The sequence below is a fragment of the Cherax quadricarinatus genome, chromosome 63, assembly GCF_038502225.1.
Source record: "Cherax quadricarinatus isolate ZL_2023a chromosome 63, ASM3850222v1, whole genome shotgun sequence".
Lineage (NCBI taxonomy): Eukaryota > Metazoa > Arthropoda > Malacostraca > Decapoda > Parastacidae > Cherax > Cherax quadricarinatus.
This window is the reverse complement of record NC_091354.1, coordinates 19,479,527-19,503,774: the sequence shown is the minus strand read 5'-3', so window position 1 is coordinate 19,503,774 and position 24,248 is coordinate 19,479,527. Positions and strand designations below refer to the sequence as shown.

At 45.2% G+C, this 24,248-nt stretch overlaps 1 protein-coding gene across 1 annotated transcript in view; it reads left to right on the top strand.

Moving 5' to 3' along the window:
* Window positions 1-24,248, top strand: part of LOC128698293 (uncharacterized) — a 618,270-nt gene that overhangs the window by 108,374 nt on the left and 485,648 nt on the right. The window lies entirely within an intron of this gene.

Genomic DNA, 24,248 nt, shown 5'->3' with positions numbered 1-24,248 from the left:
TAAACACACACACACACACACACACACACACACACACACACACACACACACACATACAAATTCATACACACACACACATAAACACACACACACACACACACATAAACACACACACACACACACAAACTCATACACACACACACGCACACACACTCATACACACACACACACACATACACACACACACTCATACTCACACACACACACACACACACACACACACACACACACACACACACACACACACACACAAACACAAACACACACACACACACACACACACACACACACACACACACACTCATACAAAGTGACGCCCCAACACATCAGTTACAGCACTTGACTCCTCACACTCTAGTATCATTTTGCAATTTGGTCAATATTTCCTTATCCAGATAAGAGAGAAGATAGAAGTAATGGAGTTCACTGAATGCGGCCTTTAACTCAGCTGACACTTCCTTTAACTCAGCTGACACTTCTTCCTTTAACTCGGCTGACACTTCTTCCTTTAACTTGGATGACACTTCTTCCTTTAACTTGGATGACACTTCTTCCTTTAACTCAGCTGACACTTCTTTAACTCGGCTGACACTTCTTCCTTTAACTCGGCTGACACTTCTTCCTTTAACTCGGCTGACACTTCTTCCTTTATTAACTCGGCTGACACTTCTTCCTTTAACTCGGCTGACACTTTTATCTTTCTCTCTTCACTATGTATAAGTGCAACGTTTATATTTAATAGTTTTATTGAGTAACCCTTGATGAATTTCCTCTTCGCTCAGGTGCATGGAATCTGGATCAGTAAAACAACAGGTGAAAGTTAAGACACATGTGCAACATCTGGATATCTTTATTGTAGTAGACGTTTCGCCATCCAGTGGCTTTATCAATACAGATTCTAGGACATAATAGGAAGACAGTAGAACTATATACAAAAGATGAGGTAATCAGTCCCTCGGCCTTGGAGTTAGTGTTCACAGCATCGTGGTGGACTCTCCTCCACCACGATGCTGTGAACACTAACTCCAAGGCCGAGGGACTGATTACCTCATCTTTTGTATATAGTTCTACTGTCTTCCTATTATGTCCTAGAATCTGTATTGATAAAGCCACTGGATGGCGAAACGTCTACTACAATAAAGATATCCAGATGTTGCACATGTGTCTTAACTTTCATATTGTCGGTATTTTATACCTTTCTTGCACAAAACAACAGGTAATACGATGGTCTTCATGGTAATCATCTACTGATGAAGCAACATCTAACTTCAGTGATACAAGATCTGCCGTAGGTGACACAGCACCATTGTCTTGGGATCGCCTCTCTGGCTTGTAAACATGAACTTGCAGTCGATGTTAGAACTATTTTGAGAGGCTCAAACGATTGGGAAGTATTCATGTTTGGGGATAGACCTTGAGACTTCTCTCGGCTTTTCCTGCGTCACCTATGGTAAAGGGTTAGCTGCGTCAGTGGAGGTGGTTCAAATCAAATCAAATTTTATTCCTTTGCAAGTAGTACATTGCGATAATGTATTTACAATAATGAGTTGCAGTGCAAAGAGAGCCTCTACCATGCCTAGGCATTATGGGCAGACTTGATTTAATGGCTTACTGACATCACTTCACCACTAGGAGATACCAAAGGTTCGTCGCCCTGAGGAGCTTCATGAGGGAACGATGCTGGCACACAGGCAGATCACTTGGGAAGGATAGCTGGGGTCTCTCAGCTGTCATGACGTTGTAGGGTGATAGAAGCCATAACCTCCTGACCTGGCGTTAGCTAAGTGAGGCTGGGAAAGGTACAAGAGATCTTCGTATCTCTTGCTCTTGTTTCCTTGAAGAGGAATGTATCTACATAATACAAGCCTTCACACATCTTCAGTTTCCAACTTTCTTCAAGGCACAAGCTATCCTCAGCAAACCCACCATGGAACAATCCTCGAAGCCTTTCATAATGCTCCCATGTGGTGATGTGACCAAGAATACACCCCAGGCACTTGCTAGAAGCATGTCAACGTTTCCACTGTTAAAGATCTCATTACGAAACGTAGCCCAACACCTCTAACCTCAGCAGGCGTCTACATCATTCCCTGTGAATATTGTCTCAAGAAATATTTATGGGAAACTGGCAGAAATCTTTCGGTCCGCCTAAACGAACACCGAAACTCCAGCAACAGAGACGATTTAAAGTACACCTGTGTCCTTGCACAGAGACTCGACCGGACATTTGATGAATTGGAATTAGGCACAACTCGTCCTCACGATGACTAGAATCTTCGCTAATCGACGTCACCGACTCCATAGAACAAAATACAGGAAGCTACAAAATCTAAAAATTACTGGCATACATGATACTCAACCAGGCAAAGTACCACCTAACAACATAGGAATTACATGACCTCATTGTCTACCTGATCACATCTCAAATATAAAAATTTTCAGGTCACTGTTACCTCACTCTACGCCTGTATATACACTGCTATTTTTAAACTGTGTATGTTAGAAGTGATCAAGATCCCAGGACCGAAACATTTTCTAGTATGTCCTAGTGTTTGATCACCTGTCTTTCTAAACCAGTCAGATGTTGACTGTTGCGACAGTCAGATGTTGACTGTTGCGACAGTCAGATGTTGACTGTTGCGACAGTCAGATGTTGACTGTTGCGACAGTCAGATGTTGACTGTTGCTACAGTCAGATGTTGACTGTTGCTACAGTCAGATGTTGACTGTTGCTACAGTCAGATGTTGACTGTTGCTACAGTCAGATGTTGACTGTTGCGACAGATGTTAACTGTTGTGACAGATGTTGACTGTTGCGACAGTCAGATGTTGACTGTTGCGACAGTCAGATGTTGACTGTTGCGACAGTCAGATGTTGACTGTTGCGACAGTCAGATGTTGACCGTTGCGACAGTCAGATGTTGACTGTTGTGACAGATGTTGACCGTTGCGACAGTCAGATGTTGACTGTTGTGACAGATGTTGACTGTTGCGACATTCAGATGTTGACTGTTGCGACAGTCAGATGTTGACTGTTGCGACAGTCAGATGTTGACTGTTGCGACAGTCAGATGTTGACTGTTGCGACAGTCAGATGTTGACTGTTGTGACAGATGACTGTTGCGACAGTCAGATGTTGACTGTTGCGACAGTCAGATGTTGACTGTTGCGACAGTCAGATGTTGACTGTTGCGACAGTCAGATGTTGACTGTTGCGACAGTCAGATGTTGACTGTTGCGACAGTCAGATGTTGACTGTTGCGACAGTCAGATGTTGACTGTTGCGACAGTCAGATGTTGACTGTTGCGACAGTCAGATGTTGACTGTTGCGACAGTCAGATGTTGACTGTTGCGACAGTCAGATGTTGACTGTTGCGACAGTCAGATGTTGACTGTTGCGACAGTCAGATGTTGACTGTTGCGACAGTCAGATGTTGACTGTTGCGACAGTCAGATGCATACTGTTGCGACAGTCAGATGCATACAGTTGCGACAGTCAGATGCATACAGTTGCGACAGTCAGATGCAGACTGTTGCTACAGTCAGATGTAGACTGTTGCGACAGTCAGATGTAGAGTGTTGCGACAGTCGGATGTAGACTGTTGCGACAGCCGGATGTAGACTGTTGCGACAGCCGGATGTAGACTGGTGCGACAGTCGGATGTAGACTGTTGCGACAGTCGGATGTAGACTGGTGCGACAGCCGTATGTAGACTGTTGCGACAGTCGGATTTAGACTGTTGCGACAGTCGGATTTAGACTGTTGCGACAGTCGGATTTAGACTGTTGCGACAGTCGGATTTAGACTGTTGCGACAGTCGGATTTAGACTGTTGCGACAGTCGGATTTAGACTTGCGACAGTCGGATTTAGACTTGCGACAGTCGGATTTAGACTGTTGCGACAGTCGGATTTAGACTGTTGCGACAGCCGGATTTAGACTGTTGCGACAGCCGGATGTAGACTGTTGCGACAGCCGGATGTAGACTGTTGCGACAGTCAGATTTAGACTGTTGCGACAGTCGGATTTAGACTGTTGCGACAGTCGGATTTAAACTGTTGCGACAGTCAGATGTAGACTGCTGCGACAGTCGGATGTAGACTGTTGCGACAGCCGGATGTAGACTGTTGCGACAGCCGGATGTAGACTGTTGCGACAGGCGGATGTAGACTGTTGCGACAGCTGGATGTAGACTGTTGCGACAGCCGGATGTAGACTGTTGCGACAGCCGGATGTAGACTGTTGCGACAGTCGGATTTAGACTGTTGCGACAGTCGGATTTATACTGTTGCGACAGTCGGATTTACACTGTTGCGACAGTCGGATTTAGACTTGCGACAGTCGGATTTAGACTGTTGCGACAGTCGGATTTAGACTGTTGCGACAGTCGGATTTAGACTGTTGCGACAGTCGGATTTAGACTGTTGCGACAGTCGGATTTAGACTGTTGCGACAGTCGGACGTTGACTTGCGACAGTCGAGTGTTGACTGTTGCGACAGTCGGATGTTGACTTGCGACAGTCGAGTGTTGACTGTTGCGACAGTCGGATGTTGACTTGCGACAGTCGAGTGTTGACTGTTGCGACAGTCGGACGTTGACTTGCGACACTCAGGTGATGAATGTTGCGACAGTCAGGTGTTCACAGTAACACAGGTGTGAAGAGTGGCAACAAATACTGGTGTACATAGTGGATTATTTATTTACATGATATCTGGCAGAGGTTACTGTATTGGAGGCCTCTCATTATTCTCTGAAGCAGAGGTTACTGTACTGAGGGCTTTTCATTGTTGTCGGGTTAAAAGACACAAGTGCTTTGCTCAGTGGTAACCTGTACTTTGCTCTGTGAACACTTGTCTAGTGTGCTCTGTTCTTGGCTACCCGAGATTGTAATGATGGCTTCCCTGGACCACGAGCAACTATATCTCCAGCTTAATGCAGAATTAAGGAAAGGAAGAAGAAAATTTTCAACGACTGAAGGGTATGTGCAAGGATTATCCCCAGAACAATGTCGCCGATGAGCGGACCAAGGAATGGATGCTAGTCGGAACTGAAGGGACAAAACTGAAGATGAAGAAGGTCCAGGAGATTGCTGTGAAAGCCAGCAACTCTTTTTCCTTGTTATCAGACGAATGTGAATCGACCACCCATGATCTTCCTACAAAGACAGTTGTTAACGACACAGTGAAGCCAGCCAGTGAAGTCATTCCAGGAAAGACCATCTCTACTAAGACCGTCGAGAACGTCATGCACACTGCTAATCGAGGTAAGAGCATTGTTTTAGTTGGGGATAGTCAGATTAAGTTTATAGATAGGGCTTTTTGTCTTAGGGATAGAAAGAGGAGGCAGAGGGTGCGTTTTTCTGGTGCCGGGATGAAGGATATTGCTAGCCGTCTGGACGACATCATGAGAAGTAATGGCAGCAATTCTGTTATATGTCTGTGCTGGAGGCAATGATGTTGGTGGACGTAGGAGTGACGACTTGATTATCAGATATAGGTCAGCAATAGACATTATTAGGAAGGAGGGTGGGAACACTGTCATATGTGGTATTTTGGCAAGGAGAGGAATTGGAAATGAATGCTTGTCCAGGGCAATTGGTGTCAATTGTTGGCTGGACAAACACTGTAAGGAAAATGCAGTAACATTCATTGACAACTGGAACCTCTTCTATGGCAGAAATGACATGTATGTCAGGGATGGGGTTCATTTATCTAAGTTTGAGGTGGGTGGGGGCATTGGCTAATGCATTGGAAGGAGCTGTTAGGGCTTTAAACTAGAAATAGTGATATGGATTTTGGCTGGAAAATGCTGAAGTCCCAGTGAGTTTTGGATAGGAACGAAGGGAGACTACTTTGGGAGAAAATTGTTAAGGCCACAAGGCACGATAACGTAGTAATTCTAGGGGACTTTAACTTTAGTCATATTAATTGGGATTCATTGACTGGGAATTGAGAGTCCAACACTTCTTAGGAGGTAGTTCAGGATTTTTTGAAGCAGTTTGTTACAGAATCTACAAGGGGAAATAGCCTGCTTGACTTGGTTCTGGCAACAAAGAGGCCCTTGTTAATAATTCAGAAATTATAGAGGAACTTTGCACAAGCGACCACAAATCAATTACCTTTAACATTAAATGAAAGTATGATAGTAAGGATAACTCAGTAACGGTCCCAGATTTTTTTCTTAGCAGATTACAGTGGACTTAGAGAACACCTGGGGTAACGAAGAGAGCTATCAATATGACTGTGGGTTCTCTTTTGGAGAGAGAGAGAGCCTCAAGACCTTATTTATATACCCTTTGTTAATACCCATCTTCCACTTGTACACTTCGATCATGTCTCCCCTCATTCTTCGTCTTACAAGTGAATGTAATTTAAGGGACTTCAATCTTTCTTCATACGGAAGATTTCTAATGCTATGAATTAATTTTGTCATTCTTCATTAAATGTTTTCTAACGAATTTATATCCATTCTATAATACGGAGACCAGAACTGAGCTGCGTAATCTAGGTGAGGCCTTACTAATGATGTATAAAGCTGCAGTATGACCTCTGGACTTCTGTTGCTTACACTTCTTGATATAAATCTCAGTAATCTGTTTGTCTTATTGCGTACACTTAGGCACTGCTGTCTTGGTTTAAGATTGCTGCTTACTATAACCCCCAAGTCCTTTTCGCTATCTGTATGGCTAAGTTCTACGTTATTTAACTTATAAGTTCTAGGGTTATGGACACACTTGATCTTCAGAACTTTGCATTTATCTACATTAAACTGCATCTGCCACTTTTCTGACCAGGAATTGAGTTTGTCTAAATCTTCCTGAAGTTCCGTAACATCTACGTTTGAATCAATTGTCCTACCTATCTTCGTGTCATCGGCGAATTTGCTCATATCACTAGTAATTCCCTCATCAAGGTCATTAATATATATTATAAACAACAATGGTTCTAAGACTGATCCCTGTGGAACGCCAATAGTTACAGATCCCCACTCGGATTTAACCCCATTTAAGCACACACTGCTTCTAATGGTGAGCCATGACTCGATCCATGACAGCACTTTTCCCCCAATGCCATGAGCTGCCACTTTCTTTAACAGTCTCTGGTGCGGTATTCTGTCAAAAAGCCTTGCTGAAATCTAAAACAATATCGAATTCTTTATCGTGATCAACAGCCTCAAAACCTTTACTGAAGATGGTTAATAAATTATTTAGGCAGGAACAGCCCCTTTTGAATCCATGCTGAGCATCATTAATCAAATTATACTTATCCAGATGGCTTCTTATAATATCAGCTATAATTGACTCTAGTATTTACCTAAAATTGAGGTCAGGCTTACTGGGCAGTAGTTTGACGGTAACGAATTGTCCCTTGCTTTAAAAATAGGAATTACATTAGCCGTCTTCCACATATCAGACACTACACCTGTTTGAAGAGATAAATTAAAAATATTAGTTAATGGTTCACAGAGTTCCATTTTGCATTCCTTAGGAACCCTTGAAAAAAGCTCATCTGGACCCAGCAATTTATTTTGTTTCAGTCGGTCTATTTGTTTCATAACCATTTCACTAGCGACTGTGATATTACATAATTCATCTTCTTCAGGCCCACTATAAAAATTAATTACTGGGATATTGTTAGTGTCTTCCTGTGTGAAAACCGATAAAATAATTATTGTAGGTTCTGTCACAAACTGCTTCAAAAAACAATCCTGAACTACTACTAAGATTCTAAGTTCCCAGTCAAGAAATTCCAATCAATCTGACTAAAGTTAGTCTCCTAGAATTACTACGTTATTGTGCCTTGTGGCCTTAACAATTTTCTCCCACAGTAGTCTCCTTTGGTCCCTATCTGAGTTTGGGGGATGGTATATCACTCCTAAAATCAATTTTGCATTCCCCTCTGAAAAGTCTATCCAGACATTGTGTGTGTTATTTCAGACTTTATACCCATTTTTATGCAACAGTTCAAGCAATCTCGGACATAGTGTCACCCCACCCCACTTCCCGATACTTCTATCTACTTGAAACAGTTTAAAACCCAGAATGTAACATTCAGTAGACATGTCCCAATTTTTCGAATTAAACCACGTCTCAGTTATGGCAAATACATCAATGTTACCTGTACCAGTAACTAATCTACTCTTACTCCTAGCACTACGACTATTAGAATAATATACATATATAAAGACTCTCCTTTCTCTTTACCCTTCCTGTGCATTTCTGGTTTTCCATTATACCTATTACTGTCCTTGTTATTATTAAGATCTATGATATCGAAGCCTAAATCAATATTACATCCTCATCTGAGCTAGTAAGAAAGCCTACACCTGCCCTGGATAAGTGAACCCTATCCCTGGCATGCATGTCATTTCGGCCAAAGAAGTGGTCCCAGTTGTCAATGAATGGTACTGCATTATCCTTACAGTGTTTGTCCAGCCATCAATTTATACCAATCGCTCTGGACAGCCATTTATTTTCAACACCCTTTCTTGGCAAAATGCCACATATAACAGGGGTCCCTCCCTTTTTCCTAATAATGTCTATTGCTGCCTTAGACCTTTTAACTAAATCCTCACTTCTGTGCTTGTCTACATCATTGCCTCCAGCACTGAGGCAAATAATATGATTGATCCCATTATCCTGCATGATGTCAGGCCGGCTAACAATGTCCTCCATACACAAATAACCCGCACATAAAAGAGAGAAGCTTACGACGACGTTTCGGTCCGACTAGGATCATTGACAAAGTCACACTTTGTGACTTTGTCAATGGTCCAAGTCGGACCGATACGTGGTCGTAAGCTTCTCTTTAAAGTGCGGGTTATTTGTGTATCGTTCCAGTCACGGTATTGTGCCTTTTTTTGTTATTAATGTCCTCCATCCCAGTATTACTAGTAGTAATACTATTAGTAATAGTAATACTAATAGTAGTAATAGTAATACTAGTAATAGTGATACTAGTAATAGTAATACTAGTGGTAGTAGTAGTGGTAATACATGTGGTAAAAACAACAATTTGTACTTGAGTAAAACCATTATAAAAGCTTATTGCTTGGGAAGCATAAAAATAGGTTGGAAAAATATTTGCTAGTTGTGCAAGAAAGGTATACAATACCGACAAGATGAAAGTTAAGGCACATGTGCAACATCTGGTTATCTTTATTGTAGACGTTTCGCCATCCAGTGGCTTCATCAATACAGGTTCTAGGACATAACTAGAAGACAGAGCACCGTGGTCGTAGAGATTCTGGAACACAGGCAAGGAGACTGGCGCTTATATAGGCATTATACACAAATAACCCGCACATAGAAGAGAGAAGAGGGTTATTTGTGTATCGTTCCAGTCACGGTATTGTGCCTTTTTTTTGTTACTTATATAGGCGTCAGCGTATAGAGGGCGTGCAGTAGACGAGGGCATAGTCACTGGTAGGCAGGATTCCCCAGTGGAAGTAGGTCGTACCCAAAAGGATGGGTTAGTTGTAGTAGCCGTGAAGATCGTGTAGATGTCTATTTCATTGTACCTTTATGTTCTTATGTAGTATTAGCAGCAGAAACTATATGATGGCAGGGTTTATTATTTTGAGTAGGATTCTCGCTAATATTTCAGAGATGATGAAGCTGCCTTTATTTTGCTTAATTGTGTTAGGTAAAGTAAAAGGACACAAGTGCAACTAATGTGACATTTTATTGTGGCAACGTTTCGCTCTCCAGGAGCTTTATCAAGCCGTTAACGGCTTAATAAAGGTCCTGGGGAGAGCCACAATAAAATGTCACATTAGTTGCACTTGTGTCCTTTTACTTTACATATTGTCGGTAATTCTACCAACATTAATATAATTGTATTAGAAACAGCGATTAATGACGATTTTAGGCATTTACGGCTGCGGAAATTAGGTTCTTTGATCACTAGTCAGGAGTCGCTGAATTTCATGAGGTGATTGGCGGAATTCCTGTGTTGTACGCAGGCGTTGTTCATTAAGGTGTGTTTCGAGGTTCCTTGCTGTTTCACCTACATATATTTTGTCGCAGCCTCCACAAGGTATGTAAACCCCTGCATTGACTGGTTCATGGTGCTTCGATTTTGTCCTGGTGAGGTCCCTTATGGAAGTGCTGGATGCAATGGCGACTCTAGTGATAGCATGTGTTCAAAGCAACCTGGCTGTTGGGAAGGATTATAACTTTGGAGTGGTGTTGATGCGGGGAGAATTAATGATCTGAAGGACTCTTTGTTCTCTGAAGCAGAGGTTACTGTACTTAAGGCTTCACAATGTCCTCAACTGGATTCCAATTTGAGGCTTCGTGGTGATTACCGATTTTATGTTTTAGTGATGGTTTGTGAAGGTTTCTAATGATAATGATGGTAATGGTGACTGACGTTGTACCTCCCTCAGTGATGGGATCCCAGGGGCTTCAGTAGTGCTCTCTGGGGTTTATATAGATTGATACCAGTTTATATAGGTTGATGCCAGTGAGTGGTCTCTTTTCTTCACTAGTTTACTCTTTACACGTTCCCGTGTCTCTGTATATTACTAGACTGTTCTTGTTATTAATAACTCCCAGGATGGTCGCTGCTAGACTCTGGCACTTTCATAGGCGAGTCAACCAGACTGAAGTATCTTGCTAAGTGGTATCCATCAGGTGTTAACCAGATCGAATCACCTTAAGTAGTATCGATCAGGTGTAACAAGCCATGGTTGTTAGTGGTTCTGGCTGGACTGGCGGTAACAAGCCATGGTTGTTAGTGGTTCTGGCTGGACTGGCGGTAACAAGACATGGTTGTTAGTGGTTCTGGCTGGACTAGCGGTAACAAGACATGGTTGTTAGTGGTTCTGGGTGGACTGGCGGTAACAAGACATGGTTGTTAGTTCTGGCTGGACTGGTGGTGTGGGAAATCGAAAGTAGATGTGTTTGTGTGGTATGGGCGTGGGAGTGTGTGGGCGTGTGTAGTGTTCTTCCTCACGCCCTCTTCCTTCCACCTCTCTTCCTTCTCTAATCTCTTCCTTCCCTAATCTCTTCCTTCCCTAATCTCTTCCTTCCCTAATCTCTTCCTTCCCTAATCTCTTCCTTCCCTAATCTCTTCCTTCCCTAATCTCTTCCTTCCCTAATCTCTTCCTTCCCACACGCTTTCCCCAAGCTTTCTCTCTTCTCTCTACCGTTATCTATTCTTCACTACACCTCTCTATTCGGTCCTATCTCATTCTCTTACCGACATCCTCCCTCTCTCATCCGTTCATTCTTCCTTGCCCTATCCTATCATCTGTCTATCTGTATCATTTATATCTATTTTCCATCCTTCACTCTTCCCTGTTTTCTATCCACATATATACCATCTTCTTGCCTTTCTTCCTTCTAGGCCAGGGCCTAGAAGGTCACTATTAACTTTCTAGAGCAAGGCCACAATGACCAGGTCACTCCCCACCGCTTCTAGAGCAGGGCTACAATGGTCAGGTCATTTCCTACTGCTAGAGCAGGGCCACAGTGGCCAGGTCAATCCCCACTTCTAGAGCAGGGCCACAGTGACCAGGTCACTCCCCACCGCTTCTAGAGCAGGGCCACAGTAGCCAGGTCACTCCACACCGCTTCTAGAGCAGGGCCACAGTGACCAGGTCACTCCCCACTTCCTCTAGAGCAGGGCCACAGTGACCAGGTCACTCCCCACTTCCTCTAGAGCAGGGCCACAGTGACCAGGTCACTCCCCACTGCTAGAGCATGGCCACAGTGGCCAGGTCACTCCCCACTGCTTCTAGAGCAGGGCCACAGTGGCCTGGTCACTACCCACTGCTTCTAGAGCAGGGCCACAGTGGCCAGGTCACTCCCCACTGCTTCTAGAGCAGGGCCACAGTGGCCTGGTCACTACCCACTGCTTCTAGAGCAGGACCACAGTGGCCAGGTCACTCCCCACTGCTTCTAGAGCAGGGCCACAGTGGCCTGGTCACTACCCACTGCTCCGCTTACATCATGTTCTCAAGTGGATTTTATCGTCTTGCACTCTCTTGACATTTAAAATCTCTCTCTCTCCTCTCTCTCTCTCTCTCTCTCTCTCTCTCTCTCTCTCTCTCTCTCTCTCTCTCTCTCTCTCTCTCTCTCTCTCTCTCTCTCTCTCTCTCTCTCTCTCCTGTCTCGCCCTTCCTTCCCTCCTCTCTATCCTCCCCTTCACCACATACATAATAGTCAAATACATCAGCTTATATAGACCAGCACTAACAACTTGGTTAAGTGTGCATGATACAATTTAATACCTCACTGAGTTCTTACTGAGAATAAGTTCAAGCACTTCCTAATATACTTCACTTTACAGGTAGACACTTGGTATCCAAGCTCAGTGTATTTATAAGTTCAACCCTGTGTAAGGTACACCACTGCTCTGTGTAAGGTACACCACTGCGCTGTGTAAGGTACACCACTGCGCTGTGTAAGGTACACCACTGCTCTGTGTAAGGTACACCACTGCTCTGTGTAAGGTACACCACTGCGCTGTGTAAGGTACACCACTGCTCTGTGTAAGGTACACCACTGCTCTGTGTAAGGTACACCACTGCTCTGTGTAAGGTACACCACTGCGCTGTGTAAGGTACACCACTGCTCTGTGTAAGGTACACCACTGCGCTGTGTAAGGTACACCACTGCTCTGTGTAAGGTACACCACTGCTCTGTGTAAGGTACACCACTGCTCTGTGTAAGGTACACCACTGCGCTGTGTAAGGTACACCACTGCGCTGTGTAAGGTACACCACTGCTCTGTGTAAGGTACACCACTGCTCTGTGTAAGGTACACCACTGCTCTGTGTAAGGTACACCACTGCTCTGTGTAAGGTACACCACTGCTCTTGTGTAAGGTACACCACTGCTCTGTGTAAGGTACACCACTGCTCTGTGTAAGGTACACCACTGCGCTGTGTAAGGTACACCACTGCGCTGTGTAAGGTACACCACTGCTCTGTGTAAGGTACACCACTGCGCTGTGTAAGGTACACCACTGCGCTGTGTAAGGTACACCACTGCTCTGTGTAAGGTACACCACTGCTCTGTGTAAGGTACACCACTGCTCTGTGTAAGGTACACCACTGCTCTGTGTAAGGTACACCACTGCGCTGTGTAAGGTACACCACTGCGCTGTGTAAGGTACACCACTGCGCTGTGTAAGGTACACCACTGCGCTGTGTAAGGTACACCACTGCTCTGTGTAAGGTACACCACTGCTCTGTGTAAGGTACACCACTGCTCTGTGTAAGGTACACCACTGCTCTGTGTAAGGTACACCACTGCTCTTGTGTAAGGTACACCACTGCTCTTGTGTAAGGTACACCACTGCTCTGTGTAAGGTACACCACTGCTCTGTGTAAGGTACACCACTGCTCTGTGTAAGGTACACCACTGCTCTGTGTAAGGTACACCACTGCTCTTGTGTAAGGTACACCACTGCTCTGTGTAAGGTACACCACTGCTCTGTGTAAGGTACACCACTGCTCTTGTGTAAGGTACACCACTGCTCTTGTGTAAGGTACACCACTGCTCTTGTGTAAGGTACACCACTGCTCTTGTGTAAGGTACACCACTGCTCTTGTGTAAGGTACACCACTGCTCTGTGTAAGGTACACCACGCTCTGTGTAAGGTACACCACTACTCTGTGTAAGGTACACCACTGCTCTGTGTAAGGTACACCACTGCTCTGTGTAAGGTACACCACTGCTCTTGTGTAAGGTACACCACTGCTCTGTGTAAGGTACACCACTGCTCTGTGTAAGGTACACCACTGCTCTGTGTAAGGTACACCACTGCTCTGTGTAAGGTACACCACTGCGCTGTGGAAGATATACTACTGCCTCCGGGATGCCACCCACAACACTGCCCATATGTCTCGTCTAAGGTGACTGGCCCATACGTCTCAGTGAAAGTGACTTGCCCATATATATATCTCAAGTGAAGAATCTTACCCATAAGTCTCTGCCCGCCCGGGTTTGTACCTGGTTCCTTCATTTGTGAGCTGAGCTACGGTGTCATCTTACGCCACATAACTATCACTTGGTCAAATGACTGCACGTTACTACCCTGAACTACCAGGCATGGTACGAGGATGGTAGTGCCAGTCTGGGAACACCAAAGGTTGGGATTATACCTATGTAAGAAGTGCGTGGCTGTTAGGGATTTGAGTGTTGGGGAGGGTGTTAGGATATTGGAGAGGATGTTTGGGTGTTGGGGAAAATGTTAACGTACTGGGGAGGGTGTTAGCGTGCTGGGAGAATGTTTGGGTATTGGGGAGAATGTTAACGTATTAAGGAGGGTGATAGCGTGCTGGGAGGATGTTGGTAGGGTGTTAGGGAGGATATTAAGGTATTGGGGAGGGTGTTGTATGTTGGGGTGTGGTCTTGGTGGGGCTTGGTATGATTGTTTTATTAGTATGGTAACTACAGTATATCACTGTTCTTTATGATCGTCAGTGTAACAACCATCTCGCTCTTAACAAAGGCACGATACTGGATATGTGATTTTTTTTTTTACTCCTGGATTTAGCATATGAGAAAAATATTTTGAATTTTTCCCTTTTCAATAATGGCTTTTTGGTTCCCATGTTTCTTCTGGACTCTGTATGATGCATTCAGTGTTCCATATCTCTAACCAGTGTTTCTTTTCACTCTTGAGAAAATGTGGGAATTTTGAGAAGTTTTGTGATTCTTCATCTTCGCCAGTAGAGGGAGCGCCTCTCTCTAACCTGTATCTTCTTGTATTATTTCCTAATGTCATGAGTCTGGAGCACACACTAGTGCCACTAACTCATCCTCTGCTTCATACCCACCAGGAGCATCAGTCATTGCCCCTACAAATAGTGTCTTGCTTGGAGCATCTCTGGGAAGCGATGCCATAGACACAATCCTCAGGAAGGAATTGGAAGAACTGATGAGAATGGGACAACGAATAGGCAATCTTGACACCCACCCATGTTCTGCACACTATCTTCCCACCATATTTCAGTAATATCATGGCTTATTTGATCCCATTTAATGTATTTATGTATTAATATTGGTAGAATTACCGACAATATGTTAAATAAAAGGACAGAAATACAACTAATAAAATGTCACATTAGTTGCAGTTGTCCTTTTATCTAATGTATTTATGGTGGAAGTTGAAGTCTTTAAATACACTATCATGGCTATTTCTGTTTTCCTGAGCACCAGTGTGTACTCACCTAGTTGTGGTTGCAGGGGTCGATTCACAGCTCCTGGTCCCGTTCACAGCTCCTGTGTGTGTGTGTGTATAAGTGTGTGTGTGTTTAAGTCTGAACTTCAGTTATGTTGTGGGCTAAGTATGCCGTCTACGAAATTGTTTCCTGCCAAATCCTCATTGTTTCCTGCTAAATCCTCATTGTTTCCCTTCCAGATCCTCATTGTTTACCTTCCAGATCCTCATTGTTTCCTGCCAAATCCTCATTGTTTCCCTTCCAGATCCTCATTGTTTCCCTTCCAGATCCTCATTGTTTCCCTTCCAGATCCTCGTTGTTTCCTTCCAGATCCTCATTGTCTTCCTTCCAGATCCTCGTTGTTTCCTTCCAGATCCTCGTTGTTTCCTTCCAGATCCTCGTTTCCTTCCAGATCCTCGTTGCTTCCTTCCAGATCCTCATTGTTTCTCTTCCAGATCCTCATTGTTTCTCTTCCAGATCCTCATTGTTTCCCTTCCAGATCCTCATGGTTTCCCTTCCAGATCCTCGTGGCTTCCTTCCATATCCTCGTTGTTTCCCTTCCAGATCCTCAGTTTCCCTTCCAGATCCTCATTGTTTCCTTCCAGATCCTCATTGCTTACCTTCCAGATCCTCATTGCTTACCTTCCAGATCCTCATTGTTTACCTTCCAGATCCTCATTGTTTACCTTCCAGATCCTCATTGTTTACCTTCCAGATCCTCATTGTTTACCTTCCAGATCCTCAATGTTTACCTTCCAGATCCTCATTTTTTACCTTCCAGATCCTCATTGTTTACCTTCCAGATTCTCATTTTTTACCTTCCAGATCCTCATTGTTTACCTTCCAGATTCTCATTTTTTACCTTCCAGATCCTCATTGCTTACCTTCCAGATCCTTATTTTTTACCTTCCAGATCCTCATTGTTTACCTTCCAGATCCTCATTTTTTACCTTCCAGATCCTCATTGTTTACCTTCCAGATCCTCATTTTTTACCTTCCAGATCCTCATTGTTTACCTTCCAGATCCTCATTGTTTACCTTCCAGATCCTCATTGTTTACCTTCCAGATCCTCATTGCTTACCTTCCAGATCCTCATTGTTTACCTTCCAGATCCTCATTGTTTACCTTCCAGATCCTCATTGTTTACCTTCCAGATCCTCATTTTTTACCTTCCAGATCCTCATTGTTTACCTTCCAGATTCTCATTTTTTACCTTCCAGATCCTCATTGTTTACCTTCCAGATTCTCATTTTTTACCTTCCAGATCCTCATTGCTTACCTTCCAGATCCTTATTTTTTACCTTCCAGATCCTCATTGTTTACCTTCCAGATCCTCATTTTTTACCTTCCAGATCCTCATTGTTTACCTTCCAGATCCTCATTGTTTACCTTCCAGATCCTCATTGTTTACCTTCCAGATCCTCATTGTTTACCTTCCAGATCCTCATTGTTTACCTTCCAGATCCTCATTGTTTACCTTCCAGATCCTCATTGTTTACCTTCCAGATCCTCATTGTTTACCTTCCAGATCCTCATTGTTTACCTTCCAGATCCTCATTGTTTACCTTCCAGATCCTCATTGTTTACCTTCCAGATCCTCATTGTTTACCTTCCAGATCCTCATTGTTTACCTTCCAGATCCTCATTGTTTACCTTCCAGATCCTCATTGTTTACCTTCCAGATCCTCCGCTATTTTCTAACTTAATTTGAAATCATTAGTGTTAATAAAATATTATTTTTTTTCCCAAAGTTCATCGGCGCTGCCTCGTCTGACGAACAGTATACACAGTTTCAGGAGTAGATATGATCGGGCCCTGGAAGCCAGGAGCAACTAAAACCTGTCGATGAGAGTCGAGAGGCTGACCACAACAATGCAAACAGTTAAACAAACACACCACACACACACACACACACACACACACACACACACACACACACACAGGAGCTGTGAATCGACCCCTGCAACCACAAATAGGTGAGTACACACACACACACACACACACACACACACACACACACACACACACACACACACACACACACACACACACACACACACACACACACACACACACACACACACACACACACACACACACACCAGGAGCTGTGACTCGACCCCTGCAACCACAAATAGGTGAGTACACACACACACACACACACACACACACACACACACACACACACACACGGTGAAGGCTGGCTACAGTTAGTCTCACATTACAGTTGAAGATACAGCAAGGATCACATGACGCTTGAAGCAACAGTCTCACCCACCAACAAGTCTGGACACCATAATTCCTGAGTCAGTCCTTCAGTTTTATCAGTGTGATGAGGTTGAGCTTAACATGTTTCCTTCAGTTAAGGCGACAAGTTATTACGTGGTGCTGGTACTGATGTGCTGGTCTTTACTACGGTGCTACAACAGTACAGCTGCGAGACAAACAACATAAAAAGGAGCACTGCAGCAGGCCTGTTGGCCCATGCTAGGCAAGTCCAAGTCACTTGATTGATAATTAAGATACATATGCAACAGTTAGGCATCTTCCGAAACGTTTCGCCTGCACAGTAGGCTTCTTCAGTCGAGTACAGAAGAACAGGCAGAAGCTGTAGAGATGTGAAGACGATAAAATCAATCCATCGCCCTGGAAGACTTAGTTTTGAGGTAGTCAGTCCCTCAGCCTGGAGAAGAGTTTTGCTCCATTGTCTATAACAATGTGAAGTTGAAGCAGTAGTATGGAGTGAATATCAAAATAATAAACAATACGGACAGGTTGATAACAGCCTGTGGGTATTGTGTACCATTTTAATATTCTCTCTAAGTCACATACTGACCCAGTCCTGTCAGGCCCAACTCATACCCACCCACACCCACTTGTGTATTTGTCTAACCTAACAACACATCGTTTTAGCTTCATTAACGTTACTCGGGAGTTTGTTCCACTCATCCAAACCAGTGCTTTCCTATATCCTTTCTAAATCTAAAATTTTCCCAACTTGAAACCATTGCTGCTAGTCCTGTTTTCGTTAGATACTTTTAGCACGTTATTTACATCCCCTGTATTTATTCCTGTTTTCCATTTATACACCTCAATCATATTCCCTCTAATTCTACGCCTTTCGAGAGTGCAGATTCAGGGCCCTCAGTCTGTCCTCATAGGGAAGATTTCTGATACATGGGATCATCTTTATCATCCTCCTTTGTAAGTTTTCCAGCGCATTTATAGCCATTCTGTAATACGGTGACCATAATTGTGCAGCTTAATCTAAATGAGGCTTAACCAGAGATATATAGAGTTGAAAGAACAACCTGAGGACTCCTGTTGTTTATACTTCTTGATATGAAGCCAAGAATTCTGTTTGCTTTATTGCAAACTCTTATGCACTCTTGTCTTGGTTTTAGATTACTGTTAACCAGAACTCCTAAATATTTTTCGCAGTCAGTGATATTAAGATCTACATTATTTAGTTTATAAAAATCTACATTAAAAATAACTCGCACAAGAAATCGCTATACGTATGTAGATACTGAACGGATGTATACTGAAGAAGCAGTGTTGTGATAGAAGAGAGGAACGTCCAGTGTTGTGATAGAAGAGAGGAACGTCCAGTGTTGTGATAGAAGAGAGGAACGTCCAGTGTTGTGATAGAAGAGAGGAACGTCCAGTGTTGTGATAGAAGAGAGGAACGTCCAGTGTTGTGATAGAAGAGAGGAACGTCCAGTGTTGTGATAGAAGAGAGGAACGTCCAGTGTTGTGATAGAAGATAGGAACGTCCAGTGTTGTGATAGAGAGGAACGTCCAGTGTTGTGATAGAAGAGAGGAACGTCCAGTGTTGTGATAGAAGAGAGGAACGTCCAGTGTTGTGATAGAAGAGAGGAACGTCCAGTGTTGTGATAGAAGAGAGGAACGTCCAGTGTTGTGATAGAAGAGAGGAACGTCCAGTGTTGTGATAGAAGAGAGGAACGTCCAGTGTTGTGATAGAAGAGAGGAACGTCCAGTGTTGTGATAGAAGAGAGGAACGTCCAGTGTTGTGATAGAAGAGAGGAACGTCCAGTGTTGTGATAGAAGAGAGGAACGTCCAGTGTTGTGATAGAAGAGAGGAACGTCCAGTGTTGTGATAGAAGAGAGGAACGTCCAGTGTTGTGATAGAAGAGAGGAACGTCCAGTGTTGTGATAGAAGAGAGGAACGTCCAGTGTTGTGATAGAAGAGAGGAACGTCCAGTGTTGTGATAGAAGAGAGGAACGTCCAGTGTTGTGATAGAAGAGAGGAACGTCCAGTGTTGTGATAGAAGAGAGGAACGTCCAGTGTTGTGATAGAAGAGAGGAACGTCCAGTGTTGTGATAGAAGAGAGGAACGTCCAGTGTTGTGATTGAAGAGAGGAACGTCCAGTGTTGTGATTGAAGAGAGGAACGTCCAGTGTTGTGATAGAAGAGAGGAACGTCCAGTGTTGTGATAGAAGAGAGGAACGTCCAGTGTTGTGATAGAAGAGAGGAACGTCCAGTGTTGTGATAGAAGAGAGGAACGTCCAGTGTTGTGATAGAAGAGAGGGACGGATAGAAGAGAGGAACGTCCAGTGTTGTGATAGAAGAGAGGAACGTCTAGTGTTGTGATAGAGAGGAACGTCCAGTGTTGTGATAGAAGAGAGGAACGTCCAGTGTTGTGATAGAGAGGAACGTCCAGTGTTGTGATAGAAGAGAGGAACGTCCAGTGTTGTGATAGAAGAGAGGAACGTCCAGTGTTGTGATAGAAGAGAGGAACGTCCAGTGTTGTGATAGAAGAGAGGAACGTCCAGTGTTGTGATAGAAGAGAGGAACGTCCAGTGTTGTGATAGAAGAGAGGAACGTCCAGTGTTGTGATAGAAGAGAGGAACGTCCAGTGTTGTGATAGAAGAGAGGAACGTCCAGTGTTGTGATAGAAGAGAGGAACGTCCAGTGTTGTGATAGAAGAGAGGAACGTCCAGTGTTGTGATAGAAGAGAGGAACGTCCAGTGTTGTGATAGAAGAGAGGAACGTCCAGTGTTGTGATAGAAGAGAGGAACGTCCAGTGTTGTGATAGAGAGGAACGTCCAGTGTTGTGATAGAAGAGAGGAACGTCCAGTGTTGTGATAGAAGATAGGAACGTCCAGTGTTGTGATAGAAGAGAGGAACGTCCAGTGTTGTGATAGAAGAGAGGAACGTCCAGTGTTGTGATAGAGAGGAACGTCCAGTGTTGTGATAGAAGAGAGGAACGTCCAGTGTTGTGATAGAAGAGAGGAACGTCCAGTGTTGTGATAGAAGAGAGGAACGTCCAGTGTTGTGATAGAAGAGAGGAACGTCCAGTGTTGTGATAGAAGAGAGGAACGTCCAGTGTTGTGAGAGAAGAGAGGAACGTCCAGTGTTGTGGTAGAAGAGAGGGACGGATAGAAGAGAGGAACGTCCAGTGTTGTGATAGAAGAGAGGAACGTCCAGTGTTGTGATAGAAGAGAGGAACGTCCAGTGTTGTGATAGAAGAGAGGAACGTCCAGTGTTGTGATAGAAGAGAGGAACGTCCAGTGTTGTGATAGAAGAGAGGAACGTCCAGTGTTGTGATAGAAGAGAGGAACGTCCAGTGTTGTGATAGAAGAGAGGAACGTCCAGTGTTGTGATAGAAGAGAGGAACGTCCAGTGTTGTGATAGAAGAGAGGAACGTCCAGTGTTGTGATAGAAGAGAGGAACGTCCAGTGTTGTGATAGAAGAGAGGAACGTCCAGTGTTGTGATAGAAGAGAGGAACGTCCAGTGTTGTGATAGAAGAGAGGAACGTCCAGTGTTGTGATAGAAGAGAGGAACGTCCAGTGTTGTGATAGAAGAGAGGAACGTCCAGTGTTGTGATAGAAGAGAGGAACGTCCAGTGTTGTGATAGAAGAGAGGAACGTCCAGTGTTGTGATAGAAGAGAGGAACGTCCAGTGTTGTGATAGAAGAGAGGATCTTCCAGTGTTGTGATAGAAGAGAGGGACGGATAAAAGAGAGGAACGTCCAGTGTTGTGATAGAAGAGAGGAACGTCCATTGTTGTGATAGAAGAGAGGAACGTCCAGTGTTGTGATAGAAGAGAGGAACGTCCAATGTTGTGATAGAAGATAGGAACGTCCAGTGTTGTGATAGAAGAGAGGAACGTCCAGTGTTGTGATAGAAGAGAGGAACGTCCAGTGTTGTGATAGAAGAGAGGAACGTCCAGTGTTGTGATAGAAGAGAGGAACGTCCAGTGTTGTGATAGAAGAGAGGAACGTCCAGTGTTGTGATAGAAGAGAGGAACGTCCAGTGTTGTGATAGAAGAGAGGAACGTCCAGTGTTGTGATAGAAGAGAGGAACGTCCAGTGTTGTGATAGAAGAGAGGAACGTCCAGTGTTGTGATAGAAGAGAGGAACGTCCAGTGTTGTGATAGAAGAGAGGAACGTCCAGTGTTGTGATAGAAGAGAGGAACGTCCAGTGTTGTGATAGAAGAGAGGGACGGATAGAAGAGAGGAACGTCCAGTGTTGTGATAGAACAGAGGAACGTCCAGGTTGTGATAGAAGAGAGGAACGTCCAGTGTTGTGATAGAAGAGAGGAACGTCCAGTGTTGTGATAGAAGAGAGGAACGTCCAGTGTTGTGATAGAGGATAGGAACGTCCAGTGTTGTGATAGAGGATAGGAACGTCCAGTGTTGTGATAGAGGATAGGAACGTCCAGTGTTGTGATAGAAAAGAGGAACGTCCAGTGTTGTGATAGAGGATAGGAACGTCCAGTGTTGTGATAGAGGATAGGAACGTCCAGTGTTGTGATAGAGGATAGGAACGTCCAGTGTTGTGATAGAGGATAGGAACGTCCAGTGTTGCAGGAGAGTGTCAGATGCTCACTTGTTTGTTTTTGTTCCTAGGTCGTGTATTAGATACTGTGTTTTTGCTCAGTTAGAGTGGTACAGCTGTCATTGTTTTTTGTGAGTGGTTGATGGTGGTGAGTGATAGGTGTGGGTGGGACACTGGGTGTAGTGTGTGGGTGGGACACTGGGTGTAGTGTGTGGGTGGAACACTGGGTGTAGTGTGCTGGTGGAACACTGGGTGTAGTGTGTGGGTGGAACACTTTGTGTAGTGTGCTGGTGGGACACTGGGTGTAGTGTGTGGGTGGGACACTGGGTGTAGTGTGTGGGTGGGACACTGGGTGTAGTGTGTGGGTGGGACACTGGGTGTAGTGTGCTGGTGGAACACTGGGTGTAGTGTGTGGGTGGAACACTGGGTGTAGTGTGCTGGTGGGACACTGGGTGTAGTGTGTGGGTGGGACACTGGGTGTAGTGTGTGGGTGGGACACTGGGTGTAGTGTGTGGGTGGGACACTGGGTGTAGTGTGTGGGTGGAACACTGGGTGTAGTGTGCTGGTGGGACACTGGGTGTAGTGTGTGGGTGGAACACTGGGTGTAGTGTGCTGGTGGAACACTGGGTGTAGTGTGCTGGTGGGACACTGGGTGTAGTGTGTGGGTGGGACACTGGGTGTAGTGTGTGGGTGGAACACTGGGTGTAGTGTGTGGGTGGGACACTGGGTGTAGTGTGCTGGTGGAACACTGGGTGTAGTGTGTGGGTGGAACACTGGGTGTAGTGTGCTGGTGGAACACTGGGTGTAGTGTGCTGGTGGAACACTGGGTGTAGTGTGCTGGTGGGACACTGGGTGTAGTGTGTGGGTGGAACACTGGGTGTAGTGTGCTGGTGGGACACTGGGTGTAGTGTGTGGGTGGAACACTGGGTGTAGTGTGATGGTGGAACACTGGGTGTAGTTTGCTGGTGGGACACTGGGTGTAGTGTGTGGGTGGGACACTGGGTGTAGTGTGTGGGTGGAACACTGGGTGTAGTGTGTGGGTGGGACACTGGGTGTAGTGTGCTGGTGGAACACTGGGTGTAGTGTGTGGGTGGAACACTGGGTGTAGTGTGCTGGTGGAACACTGGGTGTAGTGTGCTGGTGGAACACTGGGTGTAGTGTGCTGGTGGGACACTGGGTGTAGTGTGTGGGTGGGACACTGGGTGTAGTGTGTGGGTGGAACACTGGGTGTAGTGTGCTGGTGGAACACTGGGTGTAGTGTGCTGGTGGAACACTGGGTGTAGTGTGCTGGTGGGACACTGGGTGTAGTGTGTGGGTGGGACACTGGGTGTAGTGTGTGGGTGGAACACTGGGTGTAGTGTGCTGGTGGGACACTGGGTGTAGTGTGTGGGTGGAACACTGGGTGTAGTGTGCTGGTGGGACACTGGGTGTAGTGTGTGGGTGGGACACTGGGTGTAGTGTGTGGGTGGAACACTGGGTGTAGTGTGCTGGTGGGACACTGGGTGTAGTGTGTGGGTGGAACACTGGGTGTAATGTGCTGGTGGGACACTGGGTGTAGTGTGTGGGTGGGACACTGGGTGTAGTGTGTGGGTGGGACACTGGGTGTAGTGTGTGGGTGGGACACTGGGTGTAGTGTGTGGGTGGAACACTGGGTGTAGTGTGCTGGTGGGACACTGGGTGTAGTGTGCTGGTGGAACACTGGGTGTAGTGTGCTGGTGGGACACTGGGTGTAGTGTGTGGGTGGGACACTGGGTGTAGTGTGTGGGTGGGACACTGGGTGTAGTGTGTGGGTGGGACACTGGGTGTAGTGTGTGGGTGGAACACTGGGTGTAGTGTGCTGGTGGGACACTGGGTGTAGTGTGTGGGTGGAACACTGGGTGTAGTGTGCTGGTGGGACACTGGGTGTAGTGTGTGGGTGGGACACTGGGTGTAGTGTGTGGGTGGGACACTGGGTGTAGTGTGTTGGTGGGACACTGGGTGTAGTGTGTGGGTGGAACACTGGGTGTAGTGTGCTGGTGGGACACTGGGTGTAGTGTGTGGGTGGAACACTGGGTGTAGTTTGCTGGTGGGACACTGGGTGTAGTGTGTGGGTGGGACACTGGGTGTAGTGTGTGGGTGGAACACTGGGTGTAGTGTGTGGGTGGGACACTGGGTGTAGTGTGCTGGTGGAACACTGGGTGTAGTGTGTGGGTGGAACACTGGGTGTAGTGTGCTGGTGGAACACTGGGTGTAGTGTGCTGGTGGAACACTGGGTGTAGTGTGCT